General features: G+C 51.3%; 1 protein-coding gene across 1 annotated transcript in view; it reads left to right on the top strand.

Annotated features, from left to right (window-relative positions):
• LINGO1 (leucine rich repeat and Ig domain containing 1) overlaps positions 1 to 22,032 on the top strand; it is a 75,892-nt gene that overhangs the window by 4,516 nt on the left and 49,344 nt on the right. Inside the window, exon 2 of the mRNA XM_043554950.1 lies at positions 7,644 to 7,729. The gene's annotated coding sequence lies outside the window, so the exon portion shown is untranslated. The remainder of the gene's footprint in view (positions 1 to 7,643; positions 7,730 to 22,032) is intronic.

Here is a 22,032-nt window from a genome sequence, read left to right as displayed (position 1 = left end):
GCCATGCGCACACACCAGTTCATGCTGCACAGGTAGATGCACCCAGGAAGCCACCCCTCTGTCCCAGGCACCATGCTGCCCCAGACGTGTTCATCTCTCCTGCCTGGATTCTGGGTGCGGTAAATCACTGCCTCATTTAATTCTCTCAACAGCCTGGGAGGTTATTTATACAGGTGAGGGAACCAGGCAAGGTCAGGAACTAGGCCCCAGTCACACCACCAAGTGCAAAGGTGAAGCTTGCCTGACAAGCTCAGATCCTAGGCCAAGCCACCCCTCCAGATTACCCCCACCTCGCCTCTGGGCAGTTCCCCCTCCCTCTTTCTCTCCCCAAACCTCCCCCCAAACCCCTCCGCATCCACTGCCACTTCGCTCCTTGCTGCATCCTTCAGCCAGATCCAAGGACTCTTTCCCAGGGCTCCCCACACGTTCCCACCTCCAGGCCCTTGTCCAAGCTGTTCCAGGCCCCTGAATTCCCCTCCCCAACTCCATCTGCTCAGGCCCCCTTCGTCTTACTAGGCTGGGCCCAAATGATGCCACTTCTTTCATGGAGACACCCTGTCTGCTCTCACTCTGATCAGAAGTCACCCCCCCCACCCCTGCCCAGCACCATCCTCCAGCTCTTTCCTACCCCCCCCCCACCCCCCATCTTAGGCTCTTGGCTTTCCTGTGTCTGACCTTGCATCTGTGTGAAAGGCAGGGCCCTGGCTTCCCAGGCCAGTTACCCCCAGAGCCTGGTGCACAGAAGCTGCACAGGAGGTAGCGGGGTCCTTGTCTTGGGAGGGGCTGCACCTCTACAAACTCATCCCTTTCCTCGGCAGTTCTGGCTCAGACGGCCTCTCACAGCAGTGGCCCCAGCCCCCTGAGGAGACCAGCCCCGTGGCCTGCCAGATGCTCACTGTGGCCCTGGCTGGTGAGGACGGGGGGCAGGCTTCTGGCCCCAGCAGACCTCTCTGTGCCCAAGTCCTGGGGGGCAAGAACAAGGCAAACCCACCTTTGGGGTTCACAGGAAAGTCTTGGGGCCACCAGGTACAGGTACCAAGGTAGTCCAGTGCTGGTGGACGGCTGCACGGGCACTCTGCCTGGCTCTACTCACTGGCTCTGCTGATGACTGGCTGTGTGACTTAGAACAAGTCATGTAGTCTTCCCGTGCCTCAGTTTCCTCATCTGTTAAATGAGGTGATGACAAACCTACCTAGGGTTGCTCTAAGGATTAAGCGAGTCAATACAGTGTAAAGCACATAGCACAGCCCTAACACAGACACACTACGTGTGCTTCCTGGCAGTTGACTGTCACCATCACTATGGGAGGGAGCCTGGAGGCTGCATAGGGCCCAGCATTCAGGGAGAGTTTCCAGTAGGTGGTGACACATGAGCACCAACTTGAAAGATGAGGCTCAGGGGCAGTGAAGGACATACCCAGACGAGGGAACCACACAGATGAAGACCCAGAGGCAGTTTGGGGGACATACGAGGGATCTGGCTGTGTCTAGACTTAAGGTCGGAATAGACCAGGAGGCGATCCCAGCTGGTGGTACACAAAGGCTGTGTCCTGAGGGACCCTGGGTCCACACTGAGGGGTTTAGTCCTACTGCCTGTGAAGGGCCACGAAAGGGGGTACTTTTTCCCCTTTCTTTCTTTTTTAATATTTGCTCATGCAAAAACATTGAAACAGTACAGAAGTGTGTCCTGTTAAGTATGGAAGTTCCCTCTTTGCCCTTAAATCTTATTCTGCCAAGGTCTGGCGTACCTCCTTCCAGAACTTTTTCTGTGCCTTACAAATTTATTTATTGTATATTACTTTTTTTTTAAAGATTTTATTTTTAAGTTATCCCTACACCCAATGTGGGGCTCACACTCAATCCCAAGATCAAAAGTTGCACACTCCACCGACTGAGCCAGCCAGGTGCCTCCGTATATTACTTTTAAAAAAATGGAATAGTATTATGCACATTATTCCATAACTTCCATTTTTCACTTCCCAGTGTGTTGTGGGCATCTGTCAGTGTCCCAGCATACGGGTGTGTGGTATTTTTAATGGTTGCCTAATATTCCCTTGTTTGGACATAGTGTAATTTATGTAACTGTTCCTGGGTTGATGGATCTTTAGGTTGTCTTCAGTTTTTCACTCTTGCAAATAATGCTTCAGTGACCATCCTTGCATATCTGTCTTGCTGACATGTGTAAGCATTTGTGTGAGATTGATTTCTAGGCATGGAATTGCCCGGGTGAAGGGTATGTTTATTAAATTTTGCTGGGTAGTGCCACAGTGCTCTTCCAAAGGGCCAGGCCAGGTTATGCTCCCGCTCTCAGTATCTGTGGGTGGCCATTTCCCCATGCCGTCCTCTGCACTGAACATTATCAAGCTTTTTAATTTTTGCTAATCCAGGAAATCGTCTTGCTGTGGTTTCAGCACTCACTTGCCTTCTCCCCAGCGAGGCTGAGCATCTTTTCATGCGGTTATGGACCATTTGTGTTTCCTCCTCTGTGAATTGACTGTTCATATCCTTTGCTCATTTTTCTTTCTTTTTTTCTTTTTCCTTTTTCTTATTGATATAAAGGAGCTTTTAGATTATTAGGAATTTTAAAACTTCTTGTCTGTTGTGCGTGTTGAAAATATTTTCCCTAGTCTGCTGTTTGTCTTTTTAACTTTGTTTATGGTCTCTTTGGCCGTATAGAAGCTTTAGATCTTTATTTAGTCAAATCTGTCAGACTTCTCCTCAGGGCTTGTGAGTTTCACATCCTGCTTGGCCAGCCTTCCTGGAAGGGATTTAAGTGGAGGTCAGATGGGTGACTGGGTAAGGTCACTCGGATTGCCACTGTGAGGAGCACGGGTGGAGGGGGGACAGCAAGAGGATAGGAAGCAGCTGAGTGAGACCTTTGTGCTGGGGTGGGGGTAGGGGAAAACGGGAAGAAGGTGAGTTTGGGAAATATTCCGGGATCGACTGCCCATGATGATAGGATGTGAGGATGAGAGAGGGAGAGAAAAAGGACTTTGGGGTGATGCCCGGGTGTATGGCTAAATCGGGGACAGGATTAGGGAGGGAAATGCCTGCAGGTGCACACGAGTACTCACCTTGGCAGGAGCACGGCACATATGAATACACATACGCACACGCATGTACGTGCTTCAAGTTCTGGAGATTGGTGTCTAGACTGTGGCTCCATGGAGGGGGTATAGTGTGGGCTCTACTCTGTGGATTATCTGTTCTCTGCCAGGTACTGTAGGCAGCATCACACACGCGCACTCTGTAATCTGAACTACCATATGAAGTATATTTTACAGATGAAGAACCAGACCCAGAGAGGTTAAGTAACTTGCTCAAGGCCACAGAGCTAGTAAGTAACAGAAAGGGGATTTTTCTCAACAACTTAGATCTGACCACCCACACAGAATACCCACCAACATCATTGAGGAGCCTTTCATTCATTTCTAACCTGACCAACCCAGTTTTATCAGGACTTTTAGGATGAGTGCTGGAACCAGACCGCATGGGTGGGAAATGCAGCCCCATTCCTTACAAGCCAAGTTACTTTGCCTCTCCGTGCCTCGGTTTCCCCATTCTGAAAATGTAGATGATCACAGTACTCACCTTGTGGGGTGTTGGTGGAGATTAAATGTGTTAGCACCTATGAAGTGCTGAGCCCCCTCGGGGCTCATTGGATGCTCTCCACAATGACTCCGATGATGATGATAGCAAGGTGTTCACCTCACCTGCATCTGTCCCTCTTTTCAATCTTCTTCCTCCTCCATTTTCCCTCCACCTGTTACCTCTCTCCTATGCCAGCTCTTCCCCGTGGGAACTTCTTTCAACATTTGCCTTTGAACCTCTGTCCTCTGTTTTCAGCCCCCAAGCCCTCCACAGACAGTGAATTAAAGTCCAGTCATTCAGCAAAAACCATTCAGAGGAGAACGATTCATTCTGCACTCAGGGAATCCTCCCCCAAGCAGTTCTAGTCAGGCATTTTCTGCAAGCCCATGCATTCATCCCAACATTATCCGGTCTCTGAGAACCAGACCATAACATCCAGATCTAAAACTCCTTCCTCCCTGAGTATAGACGCTCAGGTGCACTTTCGAGGTGGGGGGTCTGAGCTGACCCCAGGCCAGCCAACTCTCCACTCTAGCCATGAGCCATCACTGGATCCCTGACCCCAGGATGAGTCATTCTCAGAATCGTTGGCCAGAAAACTTGCCCATAGGAAACAAAAGCAGAGAGCACAGCAAATTTTGAGCACATTTTCTTCCCACGAGCATATCTAAGCACATCCTGTGGCTGTGAGGGGTGGGTGCAAGGTGTTCAAACCAGGGTAAAACCTCAGGTCTGCACCCAATTAAAAATTTATCACTGAAATCACCAAACTCACCATTAAGGATTTCTCATCATTGAAATAAGCTCCCAGGTAAAGAAATCCTTGTGGTAAAGAATGGAGCAGTTATTGCCTGTTTCTTGTAGGATTTTGTTTTCATTTGCATGGTATCAGTCACATCTGTTTATTTGTGACCCAACGGATGGCAGAACTCACTCCAGTCCTTCCCAGGAGACTGTTACACCTGACTACAGACCCGCCCCCCACCCCCCCTCCAAGGCCCTGGCAGAAGATTCTTTATGACTGCTTTGGGGAAGCCTGGTCACCATGTCCCCAGGGTCCCACCAAGCTTGTCCCCAGGTTCCACCAAGCCTGGCTTTGTCCCAAGGGCTTCTTCAACACCTTCCCCCACCTCCACCCCAAGCCCCCTTCCCCAGCATACCATAGTACCTCTATAGGGTGCTGTGCCGTGCTGTGATTTCCAACTAGCCTGGCCAAAGTTCAAAGCCAGATGAGCCTTTGGATACACACTGACACCAGCATCGGTGCTCACACTTAAGAACCTTCTCAAGTTTGCCCTTACGATTGAAGGGTCTTTCTAATGGCGTCAAGGAAGCCATGTTGTACCCTTTTTGTTTTTCAGGAGGTGTCGGGGGGAGGGAGTATATTCTACTACAGCCAGATCTTACTTCTTGGAATAATTGAGGAAGTCACAGGGGCATTTGTGGACGTTAGGGGATTTCCCCTCAGGTCGCTTGACAGAGCCTGTTGTTATCTTGAGGGACTGTCTCTTCTCCCTATTCCCTGCGTGGTCCCACAGAAGCACACAACATTTCAGGTGATAATTGCCAAAGTAAAATGCCGATAAGTTCAAAATATAAGTGTATAATTAAGCTTGAAGCTTACTGTCATTCGTGGCTCCAGGGCCACGAGTCAGAGTCCCCCACCCCCAGTTGTCAATCCAGGGCAGACTCATAGGGGGCCCCAGGGCCTTTCTAGAGCTGATCCTAGACCTGAGTCAGGGGCAGAGCTCTGAGGATGCCCCAGCCTTTGTTCTAAAGTGCATTTCAAGCCCTTGAATGTAAGCCAAGGCCCCACTGTCATGGAGATGCTACCGCTTGCCTCTGCTCACACCTGCCTTCTCCAGATGGGAATTGCCCTGCTTGTGGATCCTGCTATAGGCCCTGAAACTTCCCCCTTTTCCTTGTGGATAGAGAACCCTTCAGACTGGGGGTTGACATATTTCTGCCCCCCACTGAAATCCTAGTTATTTAGGGGCTCCCAAATGGAGCTTAGTTCTCTCACTCAGAAAGTCATCAAGCATCCCCTCAAACCAAATACAGGTCACGTGCCCCAAGTGGCCAGGGGTGATATGGTAGGAAAGACAAGATTGTGCTAAACCAACAGGTTTTTTAGGAACTCTTGGTGATTTAGTGCAACAAAGCCTCCCTTATTCTTTCTTCCTTTATTTACAGTATATCCTTTGTTTCCATTATACATCCAGTGTGGGAAGTGGGGAGGGTGGCAGACTCTGGTCCATAGTCATGCAGGGCCCAGGCCGATAGAAGCTCCACCATCTTGTAGCTGTCCTACCTGGAACACATGGTCTCTTCCAGTCACTGTGGCAAAGAAGAGAAAGTGGTAGAGTCTTAAATGCTTTGGCCCAGCAATGACACACACCACTTTTGTTCATAGCCCACCGACCAAAACTTCTCACATAGCCTCAACTCACTGCAAGGGGGGGCTGAGAAAGTGTAGGGGACACTCTGCTGGGATGGAGGAAACGCACCCAGACGTTAGTGAGCAGTAAAATCCTCTGTACAAGGGGTATTGTGGGACCACTAAGAGCAAGGGTTTCAGAAGACCCAAGGCCATGACTTTGGCTCATTCTTTCCACTTGGGGTGGCCGAGGCCAGGGAAACCCAGAGTGTCTGGCAGGGCCTGATGAGAAAAGCTTTGGGATACTGAGCAACCAGAACTCTCATAGGTTGCTGGTGAGACTGCAATATGGGGCACAGCCACTTCAGAAAACAGTTTGGCCAAAAAAAAAAAAAAAAAAAGAAAGAAAAAGAAAGAAAGAAAGAAAGAAAGAAAGAAAAAGAAAAGAGAAGACAAACCGTTTGGCAGTTTCCTATAAAGTTAAAAATATGTTTACCATATAACCCAGCAATCCTAATGCTAGGGATTTACCCAAGAGAAGTAACAACTTATGTTCACATAAAAACCTGTATGTGAATATTTATAGTGGCTTTATTCATAGTCACCAAAAGCTGGAAACAGCCCAAATGTCCTTCAGCTAGTGAATGGGTAAACAATTGAATACTATTCAGCAATAAAAAAGAATGAAATTTGGAACAACAGAGAAACAACAAAGGTAAATCTCCAATGCATTATATGCTAAATGAATAAAGCCAGGCTCCAAAGGATACATACAGATAAAGCCATTTGTATGCCATTCTGGAAAAGGCAAAACTATAGAGACAGAAAATAGATCAGTGGTTGTTGGGGGCTGGGGTTGGGGAGGAGTTGGCTACAAAAGGACAGCACGTGGAGACTTTTCGGGTGGTAGAATTGTTCTAGACCTTGAATGTGGTAGTGGTAACATGGCTGCATGCAGCTGTCAGAACTCACAGAACTGCACTGGAAAGTGTAGATTTTACTCCAGGTAAATGGTAGCTCAATTAACCTGCCTGGAAAAAAAATGCTCGCCGTGAGGTTGTTGAGACAGGGAAACTGGAGTGACAGATCAGTCAGAGTAGCGTGACTTGGGTTAGGAGGGCCTCATACAGAGGTCAGGGAGGGCTTTCTGAGGAGGTGTCTGGAACTGAACCTGGACACTTGGATGAGGAGAAGGAGCCAGGCCTGCGAGGATCAGGAGGAGGTGGGGGCCAGGCAGAGAGAGGCTGGTGCTGTGCCAGGGAGGAGGCGAGGGCAGGAGCTTCCATTCTCTCTGGGCATGATGGCACCACTGGGGGGCATATATAGAGGGTGACCAAAACTCTGATGTGGGTCAGGCAGCCCAGGGAGCAGGGCAGGGTGAGGGGGGCAGGCAGGAAACAGCAGCTTGTGACCATGTGCAGGAGGAGGACCATGTGATGGAGGGGTGCCCTGACAAGGAGGAGAGGGGTCTGGGAGCCTCCTGCAGGGAGGAGTGGTCAGCCAGCCAGACACTTGCAGTCTGGGACAGGGGACTGGCACGGAGGGCCCGGGGGTAGGGGGCCTTTGGGACCTTGCTAAGGGTGCTGTTGGTGCTGGTGAGGCAGAGGCCAGACATCCTGGGTTGACTAGCAGAAGCCCATCTTAGTTGCACTAACCTTCCTGCTCTCCCATTGCAGTGCATGCTGGGACCGCGACCAATAGGCTGCTGCTCCCCGGGCCCCCAGAGGCTGATCTGTTTGCCTCCCGGCGCCGTCTGACCCAGGTAAGGAGAAAGCAAGGGGAGTCACGTCGCCTCACGCCTCTGCTTTGGGTGGGAGGGCTCTGGGAGTGAGGAGCAGGAAGGCCCTCTGTGGATGAGCCCCTCCCAGGGGCAGTGGTGTGGGGCACAGGTGTGGTTTGAAGTCCCTGGCAGTAGCAGGGCCTCCTGGGGGACTTGGGGACACTGAGAGGCCCCAGGACATCTAATTCTGCCAGCCTCGGTTTTTCTGACATGGTTGCTGTCTGCGGTTTGTTCAGTGTCGTTTCACTGCACACACTTGCTAAGTACTTTGGCTGTGGTACTTCTGTCTCTGTGGGGCTCCCTTTGCTGTCACTCTGGCGTTTCTCTGCCAGAGTCGCCATGCTAGCCCTGTGTGTGCTTCCATGAGTGACAGCTCTTACTCCATGCAGGACCCCTCCAGGGCAGAGGTGTTCCTCCTGGGCACCAGGAACAGCCCAGCTGACTTTTAAGCCACTTGGCATTTCTCTGCTGCTCCTGGGCACCCCAGATGAAGGCTTTCTGCTCAGGGCCAAGTGCCCCAAAGGTGGGATGGGTTTGGGGCTGGGCTTGCCAGAAAACTTTGCAGGGTATCCAATTAATTTTGAGCTTGAGACAAACAACAAATCATTTTTAAGCATAAGTATATCCCCAGATTTTTGCTAAATTTGGCAACCTGAGTGGGCCTGAGGGGGCCCCAGTGCCCCTCTTCTCCTGCGGAGTCCTCTCTGCTGGGTCCACCTTGGCCCCTTCGGATCAGCTGTCTCCAGTGCCTGTGGTGGATGTGTTGGACCCAGGGGTGGCCAAGCCTGAATAGGTCACAATCAGTGGACATCTCCTGATCCCCCAGGTTCCCATAGGCCAATCTGGGGCAGAGCCCTGGGGGTTCCCGCTGGAGGCTGTTGACTGTGCTCTCAGGGTGCCTGTCTTCTCCTCTCTGGCTCTCTGACAGCAGAGTCCAGGCCAAGGAGGCCATGAGGTAGGGCTGGCTGGGCCTCTGTACCCGTGAACAGAGCTGTGAGACGGGCCTGGAGCTGCAAAAAGAACCAAGAATAGAAAATTGTCTCATGTGCTTGGAACCCAGAGTGCATGGGGTGTGGGGCTGGAGGTGGGGGGCAACAGGGAAGAGGCAGGGCCAGATAATGGAGGGCTTGGAATGTCCTATTTCTGTATCTTTCAACAATGGGGTGACAGAAGTGTCTTCTTGGCAGTTGGAGTCATTTTTCTGACTAGTAATGTAATATATGTTCTCTATATGTTATCTATCTATCTATCTATCTATCTATGTATCCATCTATCCATCCATGTACCCACCTATCCATCCATCCATCCATCCATCCATTCACCCATCCATCCACCCACTCACCATCTATGCATGCATGTATCTATCCATCCACCCATCTATTCATCCATGCATCCATCCATCCATCCATCTATGTATCTATCTATGTATCCATCTAACAATCCAGCAGTATGTAGAGCATGCAGTTCGAGGCCTGTCCGTAATCTCTTCCTCCCCATGACTAAACACTGCTAATTAGTTCAATATTTATTCCTCCAAAATTTTTGTCTGTGCACTTATAAACATATTTTAAAAGCAAAAGCATGGGATCATCCTAATTATACTGCTGTGTCATTTGAGTTTTCATCTAACAACATACTGTGTAGGTCATTCCAGAGTTCTTTCAAATCCTTTTATGTCCAGTTGTTTGGCTGGTCTTTAAGCCTTATATCAATTGTTAATCCTGTCGGTGGCCATTTAGATTGTTTCCAGTGTTTGGCTGTTTATAGATCTCCTTCAGGGAACCTCCCAGTTCGTACATGGCCATGCACTGGGGTTATGAGTCCTTAAGGAGTGTCTCTGAAAGTGAACCACCTGGGTCAGAGGGCATGCACATTACAGGAGTTAATCTGTACAGCCAGGTCAACCTCCAGAAGGTTGTGCCGACTTACTATGTGCAAGAGGCTTCATCCCCTCATCCTTGCCAACCATGGGCATTAGCAATCCCTTAAATCTCTGCTGATCTGTTAGGTAAAACTGCTTTTATTTTACATTTCTTTGATTACTGATGAGGTTGAACATGTTCATATATGTTTGTTGGCCATTTTAATTTCTTCATTTGTGGATTGCCTGTTCATGTTATGTCCTCAGCTCATTTTTCTATGTATCTGTTCATTCATTCAGTAGGTATTTATTGATCACCTACTACGTGTTGGGCACTGTTTGCGTTGGGGACCTAGCAGTAAACAAAAACTGATGAAACAGACCTGCTCCATGGAACTTATAACAGATAAATGAGTGAAATATAGTGTGTGTGTGTGTGTGTGTGTGTGGTAGTGTTAAGTGCAAAAGAGGAAAAAATAAAGCAGGGCAGGGGTGGGGAATGTTGGGGAGCCTGGATCTGGTAGGCAGACTTTGCTGGGAGGTGGCACTTCAGGACACGAGCAGGAAGCAAGAGACTGAATCAGGTGGACAGCTTGGGATCCTCAGTGCCAGGCAGGCCTGGTCCGTGCAGGGCTCAGTGAGAAGGCCAGAGTGACTGGAACAAGGGGAGTGAGAGAGAGTGGGAGGTATGGCCAGAGAGGGATCAAGAGCACATGACACAGGGCCACATGGGCCACCCTGAGGACTTGGCTTTTACTCAGGATGAAGAAGGGAGACATGGAAGGTTCTGAATAGTGACATGACGTGATCTGAATTTCATTTTAACCAGATCCTTCTGGCTGCTGTGAAGGCCAGGGAAGCAGGGAGATCAGTCAATAGGCTGTGGTAGTGATCCAAGGAAGAAACAGTGGGGGCTTAGAGCAGGGGGGCTTGGCAGAGGTGGGGAGAAGTGAAGAGGTTCTTGGTGCGTGTTAATGGTAGAGCCAAGAGGATTTGCTGACACATTGGATGAGGTGGTGTGTGAGACAGAGAGAGCCAGGGATTACTGTCTTAGTCATCTTGGGCTGCCATACCCAAATACCATAGGCTTGGGTGGCTTGAACAACAACATTTACTTCTCACACTTCTGGAGACTTGGAAATCCAAGATCAAGGTGCTGGCAAACTCAGTTCTTGGTGTGGACCCTCTGTTTGACTTATAGACAGCTTCCATCTGTGTGCTCATAGGACCTCTTCTTTGTGCACCACAGAGAGATAGAGAGCCCTGGTGTACTCTTCCTCTTCTTATAAAGGCACTAATCCCATCACCAGGGCCACACCCTCATGACCTCGTCTAATCCTAATTACCTCCCAAAGGCTCCACCTCCAAGTACCATCACATTAGGGGTTTAGGATTCAGCATATGACTTTTGAGAGGCACATTTAGTCCATAGCAATGACTCCAAGCGTTTGGGCCCGAGTATCTGGAAGGGCAGCGACAGACTGGACATCAACAGACTGGACAGCGAGGAGGAAGAATGAGTTTGATGTAGGGAAGGAGAAGAGCTCACCTGTGGACAGGACTGGATATGTAATGTGTGGGGCCTGGAACAAAATGAAAATGGAATGGTGGCCCTTTATTTTAAAAAAATGATTAAGAATTGCCAAGTGGTAACAGTAGAGCATTAAACCACACTCAGGGACAATGTGTGACTGCGTAGGTAGCACACCTGTGAGCAGACTCTGGCTGGAGACAAGCGAAGTAGACATTCAAGAAGTGTGGAGTTGACAGTTGGATGTGTGAGGCTGGAGTTCAGGTGACAGTTTGGGGCTGGAGACACAATCTGGGGTTATCAGCATAAAGGTATTATTTTAAGCCTTGAGATTGGTTGAGAACATCAAAGGAGTGAATATAAATAGAAAAGAGAAGAAAGACCAAAGACCTGGCCTTGGGGCTTCCTTCAGTTAAAAGTTGGGGAGCTGAGGAGGAACCAAAAAAGGTGAGTCAGAAAGAGCAACCAGTGACGTGGAGGGGAACCAAGCAGGTATGAGATCCTGGAAGCCAAGGGGTCAAGCATAAGTTTGAGTAAGGTGCAGAGGGAGCATTGATCATGCATTAGCTGTGGGAGATCACAGATGACCTTGGCTTCAGTGATTGGGGTGGGTGGGCGGTGGTTGTGTGAAATACATTTTATTGACTTGCAAGAGCAAATTGATTTATAAGAGGTTAAGGGATTTAACCCTTTATCTGTAGTATGTTGCAAATGTTTTTTACAGTTTTGTGTGTGTGTGTGTGGGGGGGGTTGTCATTTAAGTTTATAGAGTTTTTCTTAACCCTGAAATGTTGAAAACTGTCCTGTAGTCAGGGTCTGCCACTCTTTTCCGTTAGAGTTTCTGGCCTTGGCCACTGCAAAGCTTTGAAAATGTTGTCTTATGTTGTTTCTAGTCGTTTTTGATATTTGAAAATATTTAAATCTGTAGTTCACCTGGACTGTTTTTAGGTGTGTGGTTTGAGGTAGGGATCGAAGTGTTTTTCCCTAAAAGACTAGCCAGTTGGCTTTGACACTTCATCGAGTAAGCTTTCCTCCCTGCTCTGCAGCTCCATTGCCGTCATTCGATTGCACTGATCTTTGTGAGAAAGTCGAGGCTTGGTGATGGATGAAGGTGGAGTGTGCAGGGACAGGAATGCAAGCTGACACAGTCGCCTTCAGTGAAGGAAGAAGCGAAGGGAAGTTAGGGAGGACGGGAGCTCTCCAGTATTGAGGGCCTCCTGTGTGCCCGCACAGTTCTGCAGGGTTGGTATGTATGTCGTATACCCGTTTGCAGACAAGAAAACTGAGGCTCGGCAGTTTTTCATCACACATGTCCAATGGCATCAACTCTTAGGAAGTGGGGCTGAGACTGGGAGGCAGCTTTCTGCTCCCGTGCCTGTGTTCTATCCACCCAGGTGAAGGGAGAGGGGAAGGGGAGTGGTTTCCAGAAAGGTTAGAAGGGCTTCCGGCCCAAAATATACCACCCCGCCCAACTCTGCTTCCCTGCCTGCTATTTGCCTAGGTCTTGAAGGTTTTCCCATTTTGAAGAGGAACCTGTTAAAACCAGAATACTCCTGGCAGGGAATCACACTTTAAGTTTACAGCTCACATCTTAATTATCAGTTAACACCTCTGCAGGGATTAGCTGACAGCCAGCTGAGGACACTGAATGGGGGCCGGTGTGATGTGTATCTGGGCTGGGAAAGGCCAGGAAGGGGGAGGGGTGATGGGGGGAGGCCAGTACCCAGCAATTCACAGCTTTCTTCTGGGCCCTGGGCAAGAGAGGGAGGTGGAGCTGGATCCATGTGGGAGGGGAGGGGGGCAGGGGAGTGGCAGCTACTGTGTGGAAACCCGGGACCGGGGCTGACATCTATTAGATACTTGCTGGGTCCTGGTATCAGAGGAGGCTTGTCACATTCTCAGTCTTGGTCTTGAGAAGGTCAGGAAATCAGACACCCATTAGCTACCTTGGGCACCAGCTGCCAGCAGTCACTCAGAGCTGGAACTTGTCTGTGACGCCCGTAGACCAGATCTGTCACCAAGCCTTGAGGAGTAGTAATAGGAGAGAGGCTGAGGTGTCTAGAACCTCTTCTAGGTTTTTGAGGGCCAGTCTACCCTGCCAGGGTCAGGGCTTGGTGTGTGACCAGGGTCAGTGCTCAGTGTGTGAGCAGCATTGGGGCTCCATGTGAGACCAGGGTCAGGACTCAGTATGTGACCAGGATTAGGGCTTGGTGTGAGCAGGGTCAGGACTTAGTGCGAGGCCCCAGATAGGTACCCGACAGCCTCCCAGCCCACTGGTGCATGAGGGCAGGAGGTAAAGAAAGATGTGACTGTGTAAAGCTGGCCTTTCTCTCCCATATGGGCCTCCTTCCCCTCCTTTAACCTCACTCTGCGCATGGGCAGTGATCTGTGTCTTTGGGGGATATCATGTATCTGAAGGTGACTGGCCACCCGACCACTTTAATCACCGTGTGGACTCTGACAGCCTTCTTGGAATCCTACATCTCCCCTCTTCCTCTCTGTCTTTTCCCTCCCCTCCTCTCCTCTGTAAGCCTCCCCCTGGCCTTACACCAGTTGCTGGCACTCAGACCCTGAGACTCCCAGACACCCTTCCAGCGGGAAGCCGGCCCAGGTCCCAGGTAACCTGCGTCAGGCACACACCTAGCTCTTCCCTCATTCTCTCCTGTACCCGGGGCTGCTGCGAGGGCTCAGCTGGGCAGGGAGCCCCTTGGGAGGGGTGCAAATAGTGATGAAGGAAGACTTCCAGGAGGGGAGGAGCTGAGCTCAGTATCTGTGAGCAGGTTCAAGAGCACCTCCAGGTAGGGCACCTGCTGGGGTCTCTGCGGGTGCTGGGCTGGGGCCTGTCGTGAATTGGGGGGTGGCTGAGAGGTGTGAGGGGTCAGATGGAGGAGGCCTCCATGGCCACTTGAAGACTTCAGAATTTATTCCCAAGGCCAGGAGTTTCCCCTCTTCTATTCTTTAGCACTTCAAAGAAGTGGGGGAAGCTTGGAGTGGAAAATAGACTCAGTCGTTCATTCCGCAAATGTTTACTGGGCACCTGGTCTTCTGGAGACACAGCTGTGAACCAAGTAGAAAACACTTCCCTGCCTCAGGGAGCTGATGGCTCCAGGGTGGCTGCAGACGAAGGAGGGATGAAGGGCCTTACTCTATTGGCCCCTCCCCACCGCATCCCCGCAAACACATGGGATCTCAGGGCTGGTTCTGGAAACCTGCTGTCCTTAAGGGACCTGAAGGAGATGCTGCCGGGGAGGATTCCTTTCTGCTGATGGAAGGTTCTGGGAGTCAGGATGGCAGAGTAAAAGAAGGTGAGCAGGAGAGGAAGAGAGAGAAGGGCCTTTCAGGAGAAGAAACCCCTCTCCCTGTGGCTCACCCACCAGGGCAGAGAAAGGGGATGAGGCCCTTCCAGGTATGGTGGCCAGTTGTCCTGTTTTGCCCAGGACTGTCCCACTTTAGTATATATGTCAGTCCCAGGATGGCTGGTCACCCCACCGGTGCCAGTCTGCACCTGAAGCTCGGCCTCTGCCCATGGCCAACCCTGAGCGTCCAGTCACGTCGTGCTGGGCCTCTAAGAAACTGGGTGTCTAGGTCATGGTGCGGGCTGTGCCTAGGGATTATGGGAAGCAATTGTGGGCTGGCTAGGGGTGCTGACGAAGGAGTGAGGGAAGGGGCCTCACTGCTGTGGCTGAGCTGCTTTCAGGACCCCAGTGGAGACTGGGGACAGATCCAGCAAGTGGACTCAATTCTGAGGCTTGGGGAACCTGGGGGGCTGTGAGGTGGGAAGCAGCAACAGAACTGCCTGCGCGGTTGTGCCCACTCGGGGCTGGCCACCTGCTGCCCTGTGGAGGCCTGGGTCCTCTGCCCATTTCTGCCTCCAGCTTGTTGTATGACTTTAGGACGTCAACTCTGACACTGGGCCTTAGTGGCCTTGCCTGAGACCCAGCTGTGACTCTGGGCCAGAGCCACCTGAGGGAGGTTTTGCAAAGCACAAGATGTGGCCTGGGTTAATGTGCTGCTTTGGCCACTGTTGTGGATCAGTTCCTGCTCTTGGGTGCCCGCTCTGGGGACCACAGAGGGGCCTCAGGGAGGGCCAACTCTCCATTCTTGTGGGAGAGACAGATGTGCAAACTAGGGGACAGAAATTGGAGGCCCCAACCAGGGATGTGGCTTGTGGATTTGTTTTGTTCCATTTCAAACAATTTTGTTTTTTAAAATTGAGATACAGTTCACATACCATAAAACTCACCATCTTATTTTATTATTTTATTTTATTTTTTATTTTATTTTATTTTTATAATTTGTTTTTTTTATTTTTTTAAATTTACATCCAAATTAGTTAGCATATAGTGCAACAATGATTTCAGGAGTAGATTCCTTAGTGCCCCTTACCCATTTAGCCCATCCCCCCTCCCACCACCCCTCCGGCAACCCTCAGTTTGTTCTCCATATTTATGAGTCTCTTTTGTTTCGTCCCCCTCCCTGTTTTTATATTATTTTTTTTCCCTTCCCTTATGTTCATCTGTTTTGTCTCTTAAAGTCCTCATATGAGTGAAGGCATATGATTTTTGTCTTTCTCTGACTAATTTCACTTAGCATAATAGGCTCCAGTTCCATCCACATAGTTGCAAATGGCAAGATTTCATTCTTTTTGATTGCCAAGTAATACTCCATTGTGTATATATACACCACATCTTCTTTGTCCATTCATCCATCAATGGACATTTGGGCTCTTTCGACACATTGGCTATTGTCAATAATGCTGCTATAAACATGGGGGTGCATGTGTCCCTTCGAAAGAGCACACCTGTATCCCTTGGATAAATGCCTAGTAGTGCAATTTCTGGGTTGTAGGGTAGTTCTATTTTTCATTTTTTGAGGAACCTCCATACTGTTTTCCAGGGTGGCTGCACCAGTTTGCATTCCCAAAAACTCACCATTTTAAAGTGTACAATTCAATCTTCTTCAGTGTATTCCCAAGAGTGACAAAAGTCATTGCCCTTGTTTCAGAGCACTTCCAGTACCCTAAAAGAAAACCCTGTACCCATTAGTGGTTACTCCTCCTCTCTCTATGCCTAAAGCCCTGGCGACCACTAATCTACTTTCCTCTCTTTGGATTTGCCTAGTCTGGACATTTCAAATAAAATGGAATCATATACCAGGTAGCCTGTCAGGTCTGGCTTCTTTCACTAAAGATAATGTTTTCCAAGTTCTTCCATGTTATAACACGTATCAGTATTCCTTTTTATGGCCCAGTAATATTCCATTTTATGGATATACCACATTTTGTTTATGCATTCATTCATGGACATTTGGATCATTTCCTCTTTTTGGCAGTTATGAATAATGCCACTATGAACATTTGTGTAACTGTCTTTGTGGGGACATGTTTTCTGTTCTCTTGTGTCTACCCCGGGAGGTGGATTGCTGGGCCATGACGTCACTTGGCGTTGCTGCCTCCGTCAGGGCATGTGCTCTCCATTTTTCTCAGGTCCTGCCATTCCCGGTAGCATTACAGTGCCGATTCACGCTCTGTCACCTCCTCTCTGGCCCCTGTGGGCATCTACGTTTTGAGCCCTTGATTACAGAACAGTGATGGAGGGAAATACAGGGGAAATGGGGGCTGTAGGAGCCAGAGAAGGCTTCTGACCTGGAGAGGGGTCCTGGAGGGCTTCCAGGAGGAGATACCACCTGAGGTTACCTAGGCCCAGTGGACATCTTTCTTCTAGGGCAAAAAGGGTAAGGGAGAGTCCTCCTACAGGGAGGTGTGAAGCTCCCCCTCTATCCCCACCCTGGTGGGCAAACGCTGGGAGACGAGGGGGGCTCCAGGGATCAGCCAAGATGCCCTCTCTCCCTTCTCTCCATCTTCTGTCTTGCTCTTCTCTGCCATTTGTTCAGGAAACTGCCAGAAGTTGAGAGAAGAGGAAGATAAGGGAGTGAGAAAAGCCAGCCGCCCCTGCAGAGAGGTCCTGAGTAGGGCGGGCAAGAGGATGGGAGGCTTTGGCACTTCCTTAGGTGGGGACAGAGTCTGAGGACCTAGGGCAGAGGTGACCCTGGGCCAGGACACCTCGTGTCCCCAAATGCCATCTGTTTGTCCCTCCCTCAGAGGCAGGTGAGAGGTGGGATGGGCCCCGCTGGGCCAGACCAGGCGTACGGCAGAGGCAGAGCGAGGGGCCCAGACCTGGAGCTGCACGCACGTCCTCCCAGGTTTCTGCTCTGCTACCTAATGGGTAATTATACCCTGACATGCACGGAGGCGAAGAAGGGATTTTCTGTGAAGCAAAATCTCCCGTGAAATATTCAGGCCACGCTGGGCTGCATTTCCCAGCCGCCTAATCGCTGCTGCTTGGCTTGGCCACAGCGTGAGAGGCCACATGTGCCTGGAAGGCCACATGGGGCTTTTGATTTCCTTCTCGACAGGGAGAGGTTTCCACAGGCTAGGAAGAGCGTTGGCTCTGGGCCTGAGACCCTGCGTGCATACACGTGTGTGTACCTGTGTGTGCTTCCTGTTTCTGGCCTGTGCACATTGATTTATGAACTTGGCCACACGTGTGTGTTCTGAGTGTGTGCGCTTATATGCGCCAGCGACTGACGACACTCTGGCGTATACAGGGCAGTTCACACAGCTGCCTGGGTTGCCCCTGAAGGTGCTTCTCCACGATGCCGTGTTCCTCTGATTCTCGGGACGATGCCTGCGTACGACACCCCCTTGGTGGGGGAAGGGCTGCCCTGTGTGTGAGTGCTGCCTGTGACTGGCATGGTACGCAGGGTTTTGGGTGTGGGTTGAAAGCCCCGAAGTCCTCACAGGCTCAGGGGTGAGGGACACCAGACGGCAGCTGGCCTGCTGTGTGTACATTGGAGTCAGGCTTTGCCTCTCTTCTGACTTTAGTGTTTGGTTTCTACCAAGTTTTGAGTGCTGGATGTGGGGCTGGGAGGGTGGGAAGGATAAGTGCTTCTGAGAGTTCATTGATCTGGGACCTGTCTGTCCCTTTGTCAGCGCCCCCCAGCCCCTCAGCTACCCCACCTGTCTCCTCCAGCCAATAAACGTCTTGCATTTGCAGTTCACTCTCTCCTCCACGTTGCACGAGGTAGGCAGGACTGGAATTATCATACCCATTTGGCAGAGGAGGAGACTGAGGTCCAGAGAGGCAAAGAGGCATGCTTGAAGTCACTTGGCGAGCCAGGGCTTTGAGCGGGAGGACTAGCCCCTCCTCCCTGCACACGGACCCTTTGCCCTCAGCCCCAGCCCTGGGCCGTTGGTGGAGGGGACCTTGCCCAGAAGAAACAGGCCCCACTTTCATGAATGAATCCAGCTGGAGGGTGCTCCCTTCTCCACAGGGAGAGATGGCCCCAGGGCTCTGTTCATCTCTAAATCAACAGGTGGGGACCGGGAGGTAATAATATTGATGTCCATCGTTGATATTTCCTTATTGTGGTTGGAGTTAGCAATCCCTCCACGGCTGAGGCCCGATCTGGCAGACAAATGGAGGAGCTCTGGCTTAGTAATGTCAACCTGGTAATGTCACACTGACAAGGCTGATGGGGGACTGGCCTTTAGTAGAGAGAAGGAGAAGCAGGGGGCTGAGCAGAAGGTCGGCAGCTGTCCCCTTCTCCCCCCTGGGAGCTTGCTGCCCTTGAGCACAGCCCTCGAGAGCACCCTTCACCCCATTCATCCCCCTGGGAGCTCACTTCCCAGGTTGTCTCCTTCGCTCCATGGCCCCTCACCCCTCCCTGTTCTGCTAGGATGGCTTCCTTTAAAGAGTGGCCTCCGCACCCCTGGGGAAAGCCCACAGGCATCAGCCACAACCCAGGAAGGCTCTGTGCAAGCCCTCCCAGGTGGCCAGAGGCAGGAGAGCAGCTCCTCAGCCCTCTGCCCTCCTCCATCTGGGAGAACCTCCCAGCTCTGCCACATTCAGCTCTGCATATCTCCCCAGGTGCCAGTCTCCACAGCAAGGCAAGCATAGCCCCTTCCTGCAGGCCACTGCACATGCCCCCTCATCCATGCGCTGTTTCAGACAGAAGGGCTAAGATGAGCACTCATATCCCTGGGAGATTCCGTGCCCACTGCTTCAGGCTTCCCTCCCCCCTCCAGGGAGTTCTCCCCTCAGTGTCCCTCCACCCAGATCTCTTTAGATCCTTTGGTTCTTAAGCAGAGGAAGCCAAGCCTGCCATTATCGAGGGAGAAGTTACTCAGTCCTTGACATCTCTCAGCTCCCTTGCTGCCAACCTGCCTGTTTGCTGCACGCCTAGTGTAGGGCTGCTCTGAACTAATGATAAAATAAGCAATAGTGGCCACTCTTGCTTCTTGAGTGTTTATTCTATGGTAGGTTCTGTTAAAAGCCTCTTACAAGAGGGGTGCCTGGGTGGCTCAGTCGGTTAAGCATCTGACTTTGGCTCAGGTCGTGATCTCAGCAGTTTGTGAGTTTGAACCCCACATCAGGCTCTCTGCTGTCAGCATGGAACCTGCTTCGGATCTTCTGTCTCCTTCTCTCTCTGCTCCTCCCCTGCTCATTCTCTCTCTCTCTCTCTCTCTCTCTCTCTTTCAGTAAATAAACATAAAAAACACCTTACAAGAATTTGATCCTCATAACAACCCTCTGGGTTAATAAGTACACTTCTTATCCCCATTTTACAGATGAAGAAAACTGAGATTCAAGGAAACTGAGCCTGCCCAAGCCCTTCTGCTGAGCCACCCCTCCTCTGCCTCTTCTGTCCATCAAGTCATTTCCTCCAATTATATCTCTCTTCCATGAGAGTCCCAGAACAGGCAGGGGTCATCATCATGTCTTCCTTGCCCCCCCAGCCCCCAGCCCAGTACTGGCCCCACAGCAGGTAGCATAATCGGCAAGTGGTTCCCCTTCTTGGCTTCCTGGAGTGTGCGTGCTGCCCTGGGAGCATTGTGTGTTCTCTGAGGACGGGGGTCTCACACATTGACTGCCCAGCCGGTGGTATTTGCTGAATGAGGGTCCAGTGTCTGACTGCAGGGTTCCCTGAGGCAGAGAGGCAGCCCCGCCTGCTAAGCTGCCCACCCTCGAAAGAGACGTTCAAAGCTGTGTCTCAGCTCATTCCGGGACTTGGCAAGTATGTCCCTGTGTTCACATCATTTATTCATTTGTTCAACAAGCACTTGTTGGCTACTGCGTGCCCGGTGCTGCATTCTATGGAGGGTCTTAAGCACGCTGAGATGATCTGGTCCTGGCCCTGCCCTGGGGGTTCACAGCCTTCTTAGAACTAAAGCAAAACCTCACCTGACCAGTGCAGGATAAAGCTTGCCCAGTGGAGGCAGTAGCAGAGCATCGTGTGGGGATGGGCAAGATGGGCGAGGAAGGTGGCACGGAGAAGGAGCTATTTCAGGCTGGTGGAGAGGAAAGGGCACCGCAGGCAAAGGGAACAGCCTATGCAAAGGTCGGCCTCAGGAAGAGGCAAGTTCAATTACAAAATACCCAGGTGGGTGGGCCTGCTCATAGAGAGAGGATGGGGGTGGCTGTGGTAGCCATTGGAAATATAGGTGCACCCCCACCTCCTGCAGATGCTTGGGACCCCTGGAGGGGCCTGTGAGACAATCCCTAGTGTTGAGGGTTTGTTGTGGAGGAGCTCAGTGCTTCTCCTTTCGGGCCCAGTGTAGGGTGATGTGTGATAGACCAGTGTCTGTGGGTGCGTGGTGTTGCCCAGCATGGTGACTGAGCCAGCCAAGGAGAGGGTGAGGACCAAGGGTGCCCTGACCACCTATGCTGGCAGGCTGCCTTGGGCTCAGGAACCAGATACACCTGGACCATGACGGCATTCACCCCACACATCCCAGTGATCAGAGCTCCCAGCCCTCCAAGCAACCCCTCAACAGGGTCAGCCTTGGTGGGAGGAGGGAGACTGAGGCCCCATGGTGCCAGAACCCCACACGGGGTCACGCATAAGCAGTGGGTGAGATAGGGTACCTCCTGTCCTTCAGTGGGATATTGGGGTCCTCGGCAGGCACAAGACCCTCAGCTCTTAGGGTCCATGGCAGAGCCAGGGTGCTACCGTGCCTGGTGCAGAGAAGGCCTGGCTGGCGAGGAGGTGGTGCAGGGCCCACTGAGGGTAGCGGGCAGGCAAGGAGCTGGGAATGCTGGCAGAGAAGGAGGCTTCCCTCTGGAGACTTACCGCTAGAAGGTTCTCCAGGATTTGACTTGAGCACCCAGTGGCCAGTCTCAGGGAAAATTTCTCTCACATGCCTCCTGGGCCCAGAGTAGACTGGGAGGGAAAGAAGCACTGCCTAGCCCGGGTTTACATGTGCACAGGCATGAACACACGTGTGTCTACCTGTGTGTAGAGCTCACACTTACAGGTGTACAGGCATGCTTCTGTTTGTACATGCAGGTCTCTGTGTGTATGTCATGAGTGTGTCCTTGTATATACATATATAGCTGTGTGTCCACATGTCTGAAGGAGGGTGTCCCAGGGAGTACAATCCTGCATCTGTACGTGTGCACGAGAGCCTCTGGCCGAAGTTTGCAGCCCCACGGGACACACCCTTTTCTTCCCACTGGGGCTGGAAAGCTCCCAAACCCACTCTTGCCAGGCCTGGGCCCACCTCTGCCCTGCCTCTTACTCATAAGGCCTGCCCCTGTGTCCTGAGGTCTGGCCTCCTGGCGACAGGCACTGTGGGTGGAGGTGGGCATTAAGGGGACAGCTCAGGCTGAGAGGGGCTATCCATCCTCTTTTGTACCTGCCATGGGATCCTGACAGGTAGGTTCCCCACCTCCACCACTTGCATAGCCCCTTGGATGGGGGGCTCACTGCCATAGGACCAGAGGAACCTATGGGATATAACCCAGAAAGGAGAGGTCAGGAGGGCCAGAGGGTGGGGTCATGGCTCAGCCCTGACTACTAAGGGCCTGGGGCTCTCCTCCAACAGCCAGGCCT

This window comes from Prionailurus bengalensis, chromosome B3 (assembly GCF_016509475.1).
Source record: "Prionailurus bengalensis isolate Pbe53 chromosome B3, Fcat_Pben_1.1_paternal_pri, whole genome shotgun sequence".
Taxonomy (NCBI): Eukaryota; Metazoa; Chordata; class Mammalia; order Carnivora; family Felidae; genus Prionailurus; species Prionailurus bengalensis.
The sequence above is the reverse complement of the archived record's forward strand: the minus strand, read 5'-3'. Positions and strand labels throughout refer to the sequence as shown.